Source organism: Cupressus sempervirens, chromosome 1 (genome assembly GCF_028749045.1).
Source record: "Cupressus sempervirens isolate cs-2001-9-10 chromosome 1, ASM2874904v1, whole genome shotgun sequence".
In the NCBI taxonomy this organism is placed as follows: domain Eukaryota; kingdom Viridiplantae; phylum Streptophyta; class Pinopsida; order Cupressales; family Cupressaceae; genus Cupressus; species Cupressus sempervirens.
The window spans coordinates 369,589,373-369,605,957 of record NC_143118.1 but is presented as its reverse complement, the minus strand read 5'-3'; positions in this window follow the sequence as shown (position 1 = coordinate 369,605,957).

Below are 16,585 nucleotides of genomic sequence, written 5' to 3'. Positions count from 1 at the left end.
CTCAATTGATTGAGTATCTAAAAATTGGGGTTTTACACATTTTATATGCCTTCTAGATCAATTACCTTTCCCTCCAACTGATTGCATGCCTATTTTAATGATTTGACATCTTTTTGTCAAAAACTTGCAAAGTTGCAATTTTGTGACTTTTAAAAAGTTTCATCTATACTCCTCAAATATTATCCTCCTAACTCCAAATCACATAGGGGGATATATTTTGACCCAAAAAAACATTTCCATTCCTCAGTCAATCTTTAACCAAGCATTGACTAGCTTCTACCAATTAGAACATGTTGTCTAGAAAGAAAATATGACCTATATAATGGACACCTAGTTTCCTTCACCTTGTTTTATTGTTTGCTAGGATCAACCTTACTGATTGTGCTTCCTTGGGGATTTATTATAATCACACAAATTATTAAACCTACTTCTATAGTTAAGGATTAAAATTTCTTGAGGTGACCCTACACTATCCCAACCCACGAGGACACTTCTGGACAACGTTGTCAATGAAATGATTTAATGTGTTAGACATAGAGCTCTAATAAATTAGATTTCAAAATTATCTCCCCATTTTAAATAATTAAATCAATGGTTGTGTACTTAATCTAAATAAGTTTTTGATACTTTCTTCATAGATAATGATGGGATTTATTTTATTAAAATTTTCTACAACACATTAGATACAAATAAAACTCAACCAAAAATACCTAATTTCAGAGAAGGTCTTCAGGTTTATAGTCAACTTTGGAATAACTCAAAGTTTCCAATATAACATATGATAAATATTTCTTCCCCTTTCCACATTATTCTTCACATCCTACTCAAAAATTGAGGGTAGATTATAATGGGACTATGAAACATATGAATATTTTAACATATTTTTAATCCCATGTCTCTACATTTCACACTATTGTATTATGTTTTTTTGGAAAAATAGTCATATTATGCCTTAGATTTCATCCTTTTATTTATCATCATTAATAGGTTGTATCTATTTTTCTTCTTTAAATATTTCCTTTTCATGTCATTTTTTCATTTATTTAATGGTCTTCTAAACTTTCTAACTTTCTAGTTGGTTGATATAATCCCTTAAAGTATTGGTTAAATTTTTCCAATCTATCTCTCAAATATTTCATTCCTTGTTATTAATTATCTTTGTTATCCTAGCATGGAGATGTGATTTGTGTCTTATAAGTTACAAATTTTGATAGCATGCATATTAAAACTTTAATTGATTATGTACAATGTATGAACAATCCAAATCAATGGTCATGTTATTATTCCAATATGGTTGAGGTTTGGATTCCTTATATGCCAATTGAAGGTCAATAAAGAAGAAAGAGTATCTCTTAAGGGAAAGAGAACAACTATTATACAAAATAGTATGTTTAGTGTAAGGATTTTCACATAATGCTTACGAACTATGAAAGATGATATGGGGAAAGGAGACAATCTAAAAAGTAATATAGCTAGTCAAGTTGCATACATTTAATAAATTATAAATGGTTAAACAGAGTATAAAGGAGCATTAATAAAATTCACAGTATGAATTATCATCTTGTCCCATATTGTTCCTCTTATATTTCAATAATTAAATAATGTGTTAGGTACATCCTTAAATTGTAAAAAAGTAGTTTTTGCTTAAATTGCACCTAAAATTAAGAGCATGGTTCTAATTGTCACTAGATATTATGAAGCTGTAAGAAGAAATGATGAAATCATAAAAAGGCTATACTTGATTTAACAACTTTATATTTTTCATATTGGGGACCAATGAGGTTGAGAAAATGCCTAAGGAGAAATATCACATAACTTTCGAATCTCAACATTCAACATGCCATGAAGTTGTGAGTATATATCCCATATGCATGGATGAGTATAGAAAAATGTAATAAACAAGAATGTGTAGTCTCATAAGTACTGATGATGTGCATATTTTGTAGGTTTCAAAGTTGGGAGTTGAGGATGTGTATTTGTGGGTCTAAAAAGAATTATGTCTCTTTTGAAGTGTATAAGCACAAGTGACTAATGATAGACATTGGAGTTCTTTCCACTTTAAAAAAAAAAAGAAAAAATTGTCTAGGTAATGGAAATAAAGAAAAGAGAATGTGTGATGAAGGAACACCCTTGCAAGGATTAAGAGAGAGGAAGTTAAGTGTTATTCCAATAAAGGAATTTTATTCAAGTTTCTAATTCAACAACACAATTATACAAATTAATTAGAAAGAAATGTTGTGTTGTTGAAATATGTTAATGTCTATCCATAGGGAGTCATAAAGTAAAAGGGGTTATTTAACCCAACAATACTATAGGTTGTTTTCTATTGACGAGAAAAATAAACTATTATAGAGTTGGAAACATTGTATCATGTTGGATTAACAAAATTGGAAAATGATGTTAAATTGTTTTTTACTATAATATTGAATATATCATCAAAGAAAAATTGATTAGGGACATTTAAAAGGAGAATTAGTATTCCCAGTTTAAATTGATTACTTATTTCACATAAACTTTGTTTTAAAAAGATTATGTGCATCACTTCAAATTCATGTTCAATAAATATATGGTATTTAATATCATACTTAGAGGTTAATTTTTCTCACTTTCTTCAATGTGGATTTCCCACCAATTTTTCAATGGATATTTACAGGCAGTCATCCTAGGCAAAAACTTACTTTAATATTGTAAAATGTGTCTAGAGTTATTTTTCCATTCGATGACATATTCCAACTCTAATTTCCTAACATTCTTAAGTCTTCTATAGAATAGCTTAGGGTTAGGGATTATATAATGTATGATGATTTAGTACCTTCTTGCGACAGTATTGAGCTACAAGGGGTTGAAGATTGTAATCTATTTTGAATAACTAAGTAATAATATTGGTCTCAAGTAAAAGCCCAAACCTATGACACTCTTTTGTAAAGGGAAAGGCTAAAAAAAGTATAACTATTCACCTTCAATGATATAAAATTGGTATTATTATTTGGAATTTGATAATGAAGTAAACTAATAAAAAAATTTAAAAATGGATGAAGTTTAAGATTATAATTTTTAATATATTTTCCTATTTTTTATACATAATTTTTTAGTTGCTGAAAATATCTAAAAATTTGGGGTCTTGTTCCCACCACAAAACTATATGGAAATAAACTTATTTCCCTTTGATCTTACACTATGTCATAGATAACATATATAGCTAAAACAATAAAAAATAAAAATTGACTTTCAACTTATATTTTATCTTATATAATTATTCAAATTTCAACTCACCTTAAATTGATAGTTTTCATCTCCCACCATATTTTTCAAAACAAATCTACTCTAACCATAAGAAATAATATACATTTAGGAAGAGGAGACTCTCCTCTACAACTCATATAATTTATTTATTTTTTTAAATATCATTTTATATTTTTTTCTTTCTCAAAATTGACATCTTTCTGAGTGTTAAAATATGTGTATGTAGAATTTTTTTATTATAATATACTATATCTAATTATAACACTATAAACTCTATATGAGAATATTCTTGACTTTGAGATCTATAAAATGGTATTTATATGTTTTTTAAAAAAATCATAAAAATTAGTAAGAGTTATTGAAATGTTAATTTTTTGAAATAATTTAATCTCTTTAGTAATTAGATACAAACTAGCATAAAACATACATTTAATAAACATTTGCAATCAAAAAAGTGTGAGACCATATAAAGCTTAGCTAGAATGAATTTATCTAGATTACGTGCTTTAAAAAAATTAATTTTTAGATAGAAATACTCAAATTCAGTCAATTTTAATAAGTCTGCATGAAAGGTGACACAACTTTGTACTTTTACCCTCTCACTATTTGTTGGATATAGCCTATGGATTAGGTGAATCACATTAAATATTTGTGTCTTCTATTTACTTATATATTATTTATTCCTTTTAATATTGATTATATTTTCATGTAGTTGTAATTTATGTCTCTCTAATTCTAACATGTAGTTTTAGACGAAGGTTATTTTATTTATCTTCTATAGGAGGGTCTTATTCTTAAGTGGGAGTAATGATGAACAAGGGTAAGCTAATGGATAAGAAGTTTAACGAGAAGAAATTTTAGTTTTGGAATTTGGAAATGGTTGACCATCTTTATCAAAAGGATGTATGGTGGACATTGGGAGGAAAATCAAAGAAATAAGAAAATAGAACAGATGAGGAGTTGGATATTTAGATAGAAAGGCATATGGAAGTATTTATTTATGCATGGAACAATTGGTTCCATTTAATATTAAAAAATAAAATATGGCTGAAGAGTTGATCGACATCCTAGCCAAATTCATGTATGAAATGCCTTACTCTTCAAATTAGGTTTTTTTCATGAAGCATTTATTTAATGTGAATATAGTAGAAAGTGGGTCATTTGGTTATTATTTAAATGAGTTTAATATGGTTATTGGTAACTTATCATCGGTAAATGTCAATTTTAATGAAGAAATTAGGGCTCTCTATATTCTGTATTATTTTCCTAAGAGTTCAAATGACTAGTAATGACTATGAGTAGATCAATTTATAGTTCTAATGCCATTAACTTTATTGATGATATTGGTGTCATTCTGAGTGAGGAAACTCATAGGAAATGCTCGAGTGGATCTATAAGGGAAGTTTTTTCAATGCAAAAAAGTGTTGGCAAAATAAATGAGAGAGAAAATCATTCTTGAATTTGTGGGAAATCAAGAAGAAAATCAGAGAGAGAGAGAGAGAGAGAGAGAGAGAGAGAGGTCTCAATTGAAAGAATCAAGAGATAGTTAGTACTATGGAAAACTAGGTCATAAATTAATTTTGTTTGTCTTATGAGAATAGTGAAGAGGAAAAAGAAGAAGGAAATAAGTAGGAATCTATAGTGAGTAATAAATCTAAAGATGATTTTTTTTTTTGAAAATGTCAATTCATGGGTTTTAGATTTTGGGGCTTCATTTCATTCTACAACACATAAGGTATTTCATTGATTATGTGTAAGGGGATTTTGGGTTGGTTTGTTTGGAAGATAATAAACCATGTCAAATTGTTTGAAACAAAAGAATTAAGATCAAGTTATTGAATGTATATCATTAGGTACTACAAGAGATAAGACATATTCCAAGGCTAAGTAAGAATTTATTTTCAGTGGGCCAATTGACTAGAAAGCATTACAAAATTACTTGTAATGAAAAAATTAGAAGTTTACATAAAGTCTTTTAGCAGTAGAAAAAGGTATGAAGTAGGATCCTTATATCTTTCTATAGGTCGTACTATCCCTTATACTTTAATTATTACAAAAACAATCCACTACTCAAGAATAGTTGCCGCAATTAAGAAAGAAAAACATTAAAAATTTACCGAAGGCTATGAAATAACACTATGACATAATAGACTTGGGTGCATGAGCTGAAAAGGTACAAAATTACTTTATTTAAACAACATTTTACTAGGTCTACAATGTTTCAATATGGATTTCTATGAAATTTCTATGTATGAAAAACAAAAGAGAGTTAGTTTTAAAGACTCAAAAGGAAAAGAAAAATGACAAGTTAGAACTTGTACATACAAAGGGATGAGGACTAACTTAGGTATACTCCCTTAGTAGTTTTCTATATTATTTTTTTGATGAATTAGAAAAAAACCAAGAAAAAGTGGATTGGCCTTAAGACATAGTAGGTTAAAAGATCAACTATTAGTCATTTAACAATAATCCAACCTACAACTTTTCCAAACATAAAAAACATTCTATCTTCCCTTATTGATTTTCTATATTATTTTTTAGATGAAGAGTTAAACAAGTCTTTTACAATGCACTCGAAACCCTGAAATTTATTACAACATAATAGTTATTAAAGATCCAACATAAAATAGTGTTGTAAGAAATCAATATCCCAAAAATAAAAACAACTAGAGAAAACAATAACCAACACCTAAGAAGAACTGAGGGAAAAAAAACATTGTTTTAATAGAGAAAAAAATTAGCACATCACCAAATAGAAAGAACATGCACAATAAACATTAATTTGGTTCCATGACCAACTCCTCCTTCAATTTCTTGATATTTTAGATGGCTTCCTTAATGTCCTCCTTGTTCGGTTCCATAAAATTGGCCTTCAATATTGTAGTGCCCTCTCTCATTCATTTCATATTCCACGAAGATTCTTCAATATACTTGGGGTCATCTAATTCAAGAACCAACAACTTTTTCAACATTTTAATTCATAATTTCGACAAGTTTACTCAAAAATTGTATGATGGCCTCTATAATCTCCTCACGGATTTTGGTCATATCATTCATGGACTTTTACAATTTCAAAATTGTCTTAGTCAAAGACATAATAACCATATCCTTTTCATTTGGCTCCCCTATTTTTTCTTTCTCGAAATAATGTTGTAGCTTACTTAGAATTTCTTCCATCTTATCATTGAGGACTTTGTAATTGATAGTTTGAATTATGATGGCATTAGAGGGCCCTTGTAGTTTGTAAAATCCTAAAGGGGAGTTCAACACATAAACCCTTGAGGTCCTCTTCAAGAAGAATATCATTTACCACATCCATATCCCTCATATTTAACATAGCATATTGGTTTTTATTGTTATCCTTAACCTAACAATCAAAATCACCAATTACCTCTTCCTGGATCGAGACATTTGGGGAAATGTACACATCATGATCTATAGTCTAAAAAAACTCATCAAGATGAGGATCTTAATAATAATTTTCTCTATATTTTTCTCTTTATCAACCTATTTTCCTCTTATTTCATGTCATTCTTTGGATGGTTGTGTTATCCTATAGAGAGAAGCCAAATAAACCTATTATCCATGAATAGTTTATGGTTTTAATCTTTGATTATATAGTGGAAAATATAAAATAATCCCTCTCAAGGACTACAGTGATTAAAAAAGTTAAAATTCCCTAAGACCCCTACTAGCAACGAAGGGAAAGGAAAGTGTATGAATATAGAATGAGGTGGTGTTAAGAATGAGTCGATTAAAAGGAAGATACAATATTTAAGTTACAAGGAAATGGAACTAGAGTTGGAAGGAGAAAGTGAGGAGGAAGGTAAGAGTTTGGAGATGATGGAAGAAAGGGAAAGTGAGTATTCTAGTGGTTTGGTGGAAAAATGTATAGGCCTCCTAGTAATTTTACATCTCCTATTTTGATTTATTTTGATGAATGAACAAAGTAAAGAGCTCATAGACTTTAATTTCTAACTAATATGTTGAATTGGATGAGTGTAGGTTCTAACATGTACATTATATGAGAGCTAGATAAGTAGAAACCAAAATGGTATTCTTAAAGACTAATAGTAATGATAATGTTACATTGTATGGATTTTTTTATAATTATGAAAAGTTAATACATTTTTGGTATGAAAGGATAAAAATAAATGGAAAATTAGATGTAAAACTCATAATACATTATTTTCAGCATTGATTTATTAATATTGGATTTTATTCACTCTATTATAGACAAATTAGAAAGATAGAATATAGTTATTTGATATTTTGGGTTGCAAGGGTAACAATATTCTTTTTCTTGTATTATATTTTATATTTTTTTTTATAGATTATTTAATTTAGTTCTATGTAGAGCTTACTTATTCCTTATCCATGCACTCTTTGATATGGGGCATTTTCAATAATTAAATGATGTTTTTTTAGCATAGCATTATTAACAATTTATTGTAAATGAACTTATAATATTTTAATGATGTTTACATATGTATAATATGGCATGTTGTGTAAAGAATATGGCCAGACCAACTATTCATGTGCAAAGGGAAGGTATCGACCTATGGGGTCAGGTTTTATTGGCTCGACCGACCATCTAGATTCTATACATAACATGCCCCTACACTAGGCTAGGCTCCCTACTATTTTTCCCCTCTAATTATATTATAATTGAATATATAATAATATTGTTATAAAAAGTAGAGAAATATACAATAAGAAGATACTCTATTATAATAAAAGTAAAAATGAAATCCTCCACAAATAACTAAAATAAATACCAATTGTGTAGTAATTTCAACCAAGAGTGATCCATGATGTCCACATTCATGTTTGGGGATTTTATAGGAGGTAAATGGTAGTTGTTTTCTTCTTATCCTGACAATGGTAGTTCCAAGGTTAGTGCAAATGAGTGCAAATAACTATATATTTACCCAACCTCAACATGCATTCAAAAGCCACTATAGCTACAAGATGGACATAAGATGCTTCATCGAGGGGGTGGGTGGAAATGAAGGGTGGAAATGAACCCGACCATAGGAGAGCAAAGATCTATCCTTCATTAAGGGACTGAGAATATATGTTAAGAATGTAATACCTTATTATGCTATCCAAGAAAAAAAGAAACATAAATATTTGTTATATAAAATTTCAATATCATCATTATTTAAAAGAACTTCTAAAAATTTAAAACTTAATCATTACTATAAAAAAGTAATAATTGGATGAACACTATTATTTGAATTTTTTCATTATAATAATTTAAAATAAAATATAAGCAAAACCATTACTTGATCAAAATGATCATATTAACTTAAAAAATGTACAAAAAAAAGTGAATAATAAAATTTAAAAATATATTACATTATACATTATTTTTTTAAAAAAATTAATCAATAATAAATAAAATGATTGTAAATAAACATAAATAAAATTAGTTTTACAAATAAAATTATTGACTATAATTTACAATCAAACATAGAACAAAACAATACTTAAGATTAATTAAAGCCATCATTTATATAATTAATTTTATTATGCTACAAATAATTGTCAATAATAAATACAATTTCTAGCTTGTATGATTCATACCCCTAATATATTATTCTCTATATATTTTATATTTTACTATTTGCATAGCAAATGCTAGTATTAACAACTTTTCAAATTTACAATTTAAGAAACTAATAACCAATATCTCGTTTCTAGACCAAGCATATCAACCGAAATTTTAATGTCATTCAACATCATGCATATAAACAAATATATAATACTGAAATGTTCTCTAAGAAATTGCTAGCCCATATGCTCTGGAAAACGTCTTGATGAAATGTTTGTGCAGGTTCAACGAAGGATACTTGCCAACACTGAGAATAGATGGTTATTCTTAAGATATTAATCTTACAGAATATTATACTTGGTATTTAGATTGTGTATCTTACAGTGATTTCTGATTTTGAAACCGCTTGCCTTATTTTGTTGGTTTTTGCAAATGCTTTTCATCTCATTATCTGCTTTCCCTACTGAAATTATGTTTAAGACAAACGGAAGATACCAATAAAAAGAAAACCACGTGATGTGATATTTTAATGGTATTCTTAATCTGAGTGATGGGAAGATTCTTGAAACACTTCGTGGGACACAGAAAATCATATCGTCACTAAAATAATCTGGGAATCTAATCTTTTTGAACCTACTAAAATATTTTCTTACCCAATTAATGGAAGCCGCATTTCTTGCACGTGAATTTTTGTGGTTTTAAAGTACAGATGAAATCTTCTACCGAAACCACATTCGCTTAACAAATTAGAAATGGAGTCCTCTGATTAAATATTTGGACAACACATACAATTCTTATCAGAAGAAAGCGATGGAAAATCTAATTATGGCATAACCTAAAAAATCTTCTCTACTTTTCTACTAATGGGTATCACCATGTCATTGTTGGTGTGCTATGGCGACCTTACTTTCCTTAAATACCAGATAATATCTCCGTCGTTATCGCTGCATTTTTACTTATAATTGGTTAATAAATATTTAATAAGCTAAACAGACTCTGTTAAGTAATGCAGAACAATCTTGAAGACAATTAAACTATCATACAAGTGGGATTTTTTTCAGGAATTTAGGAATCGTTGAATAGTATTAATAGATTATATAACTCTCTATTTCTTAATAGCTATGATAGTGAGTGGCCAAAGTGTATGTCAACTACACATTATAACTAGAAGTATTGTGCTTCTTCTACTATTTGATAAAGAATTTTTTTTAACATAACATTTGTTTGTAATGTTTTAAAGGTGATCTTGTTAGAAGGGAAACTCTACCAGAAAATTATTTCATTTTGAGAAAGCGTGATGCAAGGGAAAATTTGACCTCAAGGCAATCTCAACCCAATGATAAACTCAGCCGTAAGGTGATCTCAACTGAAGAGAGGTTGTATTATAGACCGTCTATGTGATACATTTTATGCCCTTTGTAGTACTGTAGGCCCTATTTGTAATGTACAATAGTCCCTATCTATTATCGTAGGTCCTCTCTATGATGTACCATAGGCCCTCTTTGTGATGTATTGTATGTCTTTAGTGCACTCCCGTGTGAATAACAAAGTATACATGAATGATCATGTAGAAATTACAAAATTGAATTGCTAAAGATTTCATAAGTTTCACACATGTAAGACAAATTTTAGATCGAAAAATACTAGCAATTTGGATTATATAAAATAGATCTTCAACATAACAAGTTTGGACCTAGAGTTGGATACAAATTTGTCTTTCAATGAAGACTTCTACAAACATGGCACAAAATGTAAAATATCTAAATGAGATTTCCAACTCTAGACTAGGGTAAGGAATGACTCCCACCGAAACTGCGAAGCAAAATAGGGAGGATGTTTCACCTCCAAAACTGTCCATGAACTACCTTCAACTTCTAGCCTCTAGAAATACAAGGAAGAGTCATGTAACATCCATGATCACTTGCAATGCCTAAGCAAATCCTTATAAAGGCCTCCAGGAGTGTAGAATGTTAGAACATGATTTAGGTCAATAACATTTAACTAATTTATTATTTGGTCCCCCACAATTTATACGTTGAATTACTAAAATAAATATCCTTTATAAATTTATTAAATTTTTTGGGAGCACTTAAATAGTTAATTTTATTTATTAAAATTTGGGACATCATAAATCCTTTCAATCCTAACATTACTTGGCTTCTTGTAATCCATATTCAAATTGAATTCCTTCAACTCCCAGATCCAAGACCAAACACCTAGGAAAGACTCATGAATCACCATTAGTCTTCCACTAAACTATATTTTCATTAAATTTATTATGTGCCACTCTAATAGAAGCATTGACAATAAAAAAAAGCTTCCTTACATTGTCATATACAATCCTCATAATCGAAGAGAAGATAATCATTTCATTGATAAGGTCCAAAGAATTAATGTTACTATTTGTCATGTAGGTCTTGTTGATTCCACAAAATAGTCCTCAACATGAGGAAATCATAGTTAGAAAGGTCTCATGCTCAACTTGAGGGGAAACACCAAAATACAATAAATGTACCAAGTATTCCTACAAATTATCATTAATAGAATCTGCATCTTTTCTCCTTTTTAGAAAACTTATTATAGGGTTGTGACTCTGTTTACATGATTCCCAAACATTATCCATGTTCTCTTGTCAATTATCCTCAAAAAAACCTTCATCACACAACCTCTAAAGTTCCACTTCAACATTGGCAATTAGTTTCTCACTAATTTATTTAGGGCATCCTAATAACTCTTGTTTATAAGTATCTTTCCATCCCAAAACATCCTATAATATAGCTACATTCTCTAGAACTATTTAGTGACATTCACACAACATGATATGATTCCAATCTAGCACATGCCTATTTATTGATCACTTTATCTTCACATGAAAAGTGAGGATTATGGTGCTAGTTTCTATGACAACCATTATGACTTGTATTATAGAGTTCAAATTTGTATGGTGACATGCAACAATGTTGAGTGGGATCAATTGGTCATACTATTCTAGAAAAAGTTCATAGAGTATGTGGAAGATGGTTTATTTAAGCATTCTCCATTACACTTTACTAAAATAAGATCTTCATTCTTAGGTATGAAACTTGGTACACTCTAAATATGTTGGTCATCTAGCTTTATCTAGGTTCTTCCTCACTCTTCATGTTACTTAATCTAAATTTGAGTGTTTTCCATTAGCATGTCTACCACTTTTCTTAGATCTTCTATTTTTCCCTTTCCCTCTTTCTTTTCTTTTGATTCATATTGCCTATTAGTGTCAAAATGAGCATATCAACTAAGTCCTTATGATGCCTAAGAAATGAAAGAGGAAATGGATGAACATCATATATTCACCCAAGCTCAAGTCTAAACAAAGTAATATTATATCAACTGAGTAGGAGTTTAAGCCAAGTCAAGTTGCAAGCTACACTAAGCATACAACAAACTAAACTATATAGAGGATGCTAAGAAAAGGTCAACTGAGTATCACTCAAATGGATTTGTATGTTTACTAGGAAATAGAGGAATGACATCAATTTTTTATTTTGCATGTAGATTTTAATATACTACTACTCTACCAAGCATGGAAATGGCTTACAATGAACATCTACAAACCATACATCATTGTGTCATCTACAAATTGCTGATGGGTAGTGGGTCAATCCTCCCTTACTAGTTGAATACCATTAAGAAGGTTGTTAGAACATCAAGTTTGGAATGCTTTCCCTAGGGCTTATGACATTAGGATAAAAAAGAATGAGGATAGGGTATCCTATTTCCATAGTCCTCTTAAAGGAGGGAAAAATTCTTTTGGGGCTCTATTAATAAGAATTGAGAATCTTGGGATAGAGATACATAGATTAAGTTTATCCATGGTTTAGCAAAGATGTAAGCTTATAGACATTTACAAAGAAAGTACCAGTTTACTTTGTCATAGGATTTTCTAATATCGAATGTTATGAGCATTCTATGTTTTCTTGATACTTGTAAAGAATGCATAATTTCCTTAGCTATCACCACCCCATTGTAAATAGATAAGCCAATGAAAAAACCTATTTATTCTTCATTAGTGAGATCATAAAATATTTTGAGGTTTTCTAGCTCAGGTCTTTGGTAGTAATTTATACAATGTGATACAAATATATATTGGTCTATAGTATGTAAAGATTTCAAGAGATTCTTGTTCATCCAATATATCCAAGAAAGTGTGATTAACTTCCGAAAGGATACCACCAAAGTTATAAACTCCTTGTAGAGCCTCTATGATGTCACTTCCTAAGAAATGCAACCACGTTCTTAAAAAAAAAGGTGATAAGCTATCCAACCCAGGAGATTTATCTAGATTCATTTCTTTTAGAACCTTTTCCGCTTCATCCTTGGTAATTTTTTCCAAGAGTACTTTATTCTTCTTTAGGGTTATAATATTAGGAATGTTACTGAGGATATCTCTCCGATTTAATGTTAAATAGTTTTTATTAAGTACAGTAACAAAACAAGAGGAAGCCTCCTCTACCACATTTGAGGGGTTTTCCAAGATCAATTCTATCTCTATTTGGATCCGAGTAAACCTTGTTTTGTGCTCTATGAAGCTTTGTGCTATTATGAAAAATTTATGTTCTTATCTCCCTCTTTGAGCTACAACTCCCTAGATTTTTGGCTTTAATAAATTTCTTCATTCACTCTAGAATATCTTCTAATTTGAATTTTAGGATTTTTTTCATAGTTTTAAAGGTGTGCTCCCATGCCTACAACCAAGACTTCCAAGTTAACATATTATAGTTATGCTTCTACTTCCCTCTTTTGATCAAAGATGTTTCCAAATGTGTATTTATTCTACTAAATGATATGGTTTTTTGTAATTTTTAATATTTGAACTACTTTTGACATTTTGGATCCTAAGAATTTTTCTTCCCCACATCAAAGTTCTAGTAGCGATAGAAGAGAGGGACCAAGAAACAAAATTCTCTCAATTTTGAAAGGTTTTCTAGATGGGGTACCTTTCAAGAACATATTAGGATGAACATGGAAATGATCAAAGCTTGAGAAATGTAAGCTTTCAGATTTGAGATAGGGAATACAATATGAGAAATAACCTTAGGAAAAGAACCTATCTAATCTTTCTACTATTTGACTCAAACCTTGTCTTTTATTATTCCATGTAACGAAGTTCTCTACTAAGGCCACTTCCATAAAAAAATTTGATCTGATCAAATGACTAAAATCTATAGATGATTGAGGTAGTTTGACATTCCTCTTGTTTCTTTCAATGACATAGTGTGAGAATTTAAATCACCTACTTGAATACAAAATTGATTAAGGGATTGAATATGAGTTCTTAATTCTTGCCAAACCTTTCTTTTATCAGAAGTTGAGATGTGCGCATATATATTATAAAGTTAAAAACATGATTATTTTTTGCAAACCTTAACTTGAGTTAGCATCTAATTTTTTTTCTTCATTAAGAGGGGAGATGCTAATATTGCTAGGGTTCCAAATGAAGGTGAAGACTCCTAAAACACCCTCAACTAGGATTCCCCAAATACATCTAAATCCCAATTTCTTATTAAATTTGGATACTTCTTTTAAGCTTATTTTAGTTTCTTGTATAATAGCAATGTCAAATTTATATTTATTATGACAACACTTGAGAAGTTGTTATTTTTTAGGGGAACTAAGGCCCCTAACATTCCATGATAAGATTAACAAGGCCCCTTAGGATGACTCTTCCCCTTCCCTGCTTCAAAGAGATCAACTAATTTTTGTTGGCCATCATCTTTAGCTACCTGACATCTAAGTTCATTCAAGAAGTTCTTGCCCCTTTTTTTGATATTATCTCTAAGTTAGGAGAGGTTAAGGAAGCATCTATTTGTTCAATTCCCATCATTTTTTCTAGTTCTTCCATTTCTACCAACTCATTATTAATAGCTTCCACAATAAAGCCTTCTCCCCATATGGAGAGTAATTGATCTATAATAACCTACTTATGATGATCTAAGCCATCCAAGTGACAATATATTTTGTCAAGGTATTAATAAGATCCTTTGCCAATTTTTCATAGAAGGCATCATTTAATTCTCTACTTCACCTTTCAAGTGAGGATCCCCTACAATTAGATTGCAAGTATCTTTCTTTAGAAGGGCATCTCAAAGAGCCATCTTCCCGAGACTTATTAATTTGATCTTGCATGTTGGTGGGTTGATTTAGAGATTGTTTTGGAGTACTCTTAGCATCTAAGTTTGGGACATGATTTTGGTCCCTATATTATTATCTTCATTCATATAACGGGAAGAGCCTTCTCCATCATTAGAAGGATTTTCCCCCATAATAATAGAGAATCCCCTCCCCCCCCACCCCTCCTGTGAAAGGGTTCATAGAAGCATAGGATTCCATATTAGGATCTTCACATAGGGTAAGATGCGTAGGAGATGACATAGTCACATTTAGGCACCCCCATAAATCTCCTTATTTCTAGGAGTAGGGGTAGTAGTAGAGATTTCCCTTATAGAGGGTTGGCTAATCTTTAACCAATCATCTCCAAAGTAGTTAATCTTTTGAAAAGTATCTTGAGAACTATTTTTATTGGGACTAGCTAATAGCCATGTAGCATATAGCCCTCATAGGTTCCCATGAAAATTCCCAGATTAAGATAATATATGGGCTTATTCATGATGATTCTAAGGGGTTTAAGAGAAGAATCATTAGCATTAAGGTAGGACTTGAGCTCCCAAAGAATTCTCTAAACCCCCCTAGAGAATCCCCAATTTATCATAAAGTATTCTCTTGGAGAAACTCTATAGGTAGATTTTTTTAGAGCAACCCATTTCAAAAAATATATATTACATAGATTCCATGTATTAAAATTAGGCCTCCATTCTATAAATTTTACTTGTTGGCCTTCAACAAATCACATAGCATCATTAAAACTTTTTATCTCTAAGTTCTTTTGATTTATATTAAATAAAAAGACTATTATTGGAAAGGTTAGTAATACTTATTTGATCTCCCAACACTGAGATCCTTTCAACAAAAAAAATTGTGGGGAAGGAGCTTGAGCCCCTCAATTTTGCAAACAAACCCTAGTATTCACATTGCTTTCATCAATTTTTTTGTTTTCATTACTTAAAATTAGGGTTTGAAAATCCTATTTCTCTAGAAAGGGTAGCATTTACCACTGGGGGACTCAACATATTGAAATTCTGGTTTTAGGGATTGCTAGCACAAGGGTTAGATTCTACATTAGCCTTTCATTGGGAAATAAAGCCATAATTTTTACCATACATCCCTTTCCCTAACAGAACTGAATTGGCTCCCATTGCAATAGAGGGAATTTGAGTCAAAACCACTGACAAGTTTTTATTTCTTGCAATCCTTAAATCTTATGCCCTATCTTTAGTTGGAATAGATGAATAGGTGCCAATAATGTTTTCCTCAATTCTTTTCCTCTGGGAAGGATGATGTGGGAGATTAAGATTTTCTTTATGTTTGGTAATCAATTCAAACACTAGACCCTTAGTTGAAGCTTGGAAAACCCTCTCCAAAGCATAAAATGAGTTCCTTGTAGGAATAGAAGCACTGGATGAGATATAGACAAACTTGGGAACTCATGGAGTAGACAATTCACCTTGATAAGCTGAAGGGACCTAAGGGTAACTATCTTGAGCCACGAATGCTTGTCAGCGAAGGACGGAGATTTTCGCTTTTCTTTTCCTTCCCATCTTTTATGTATCATATAATAATAATAAAAATTATTAATTTCATAACCCATAATAATAATTAGTCTTAGCTTTGACATCTTACCCATCAAAG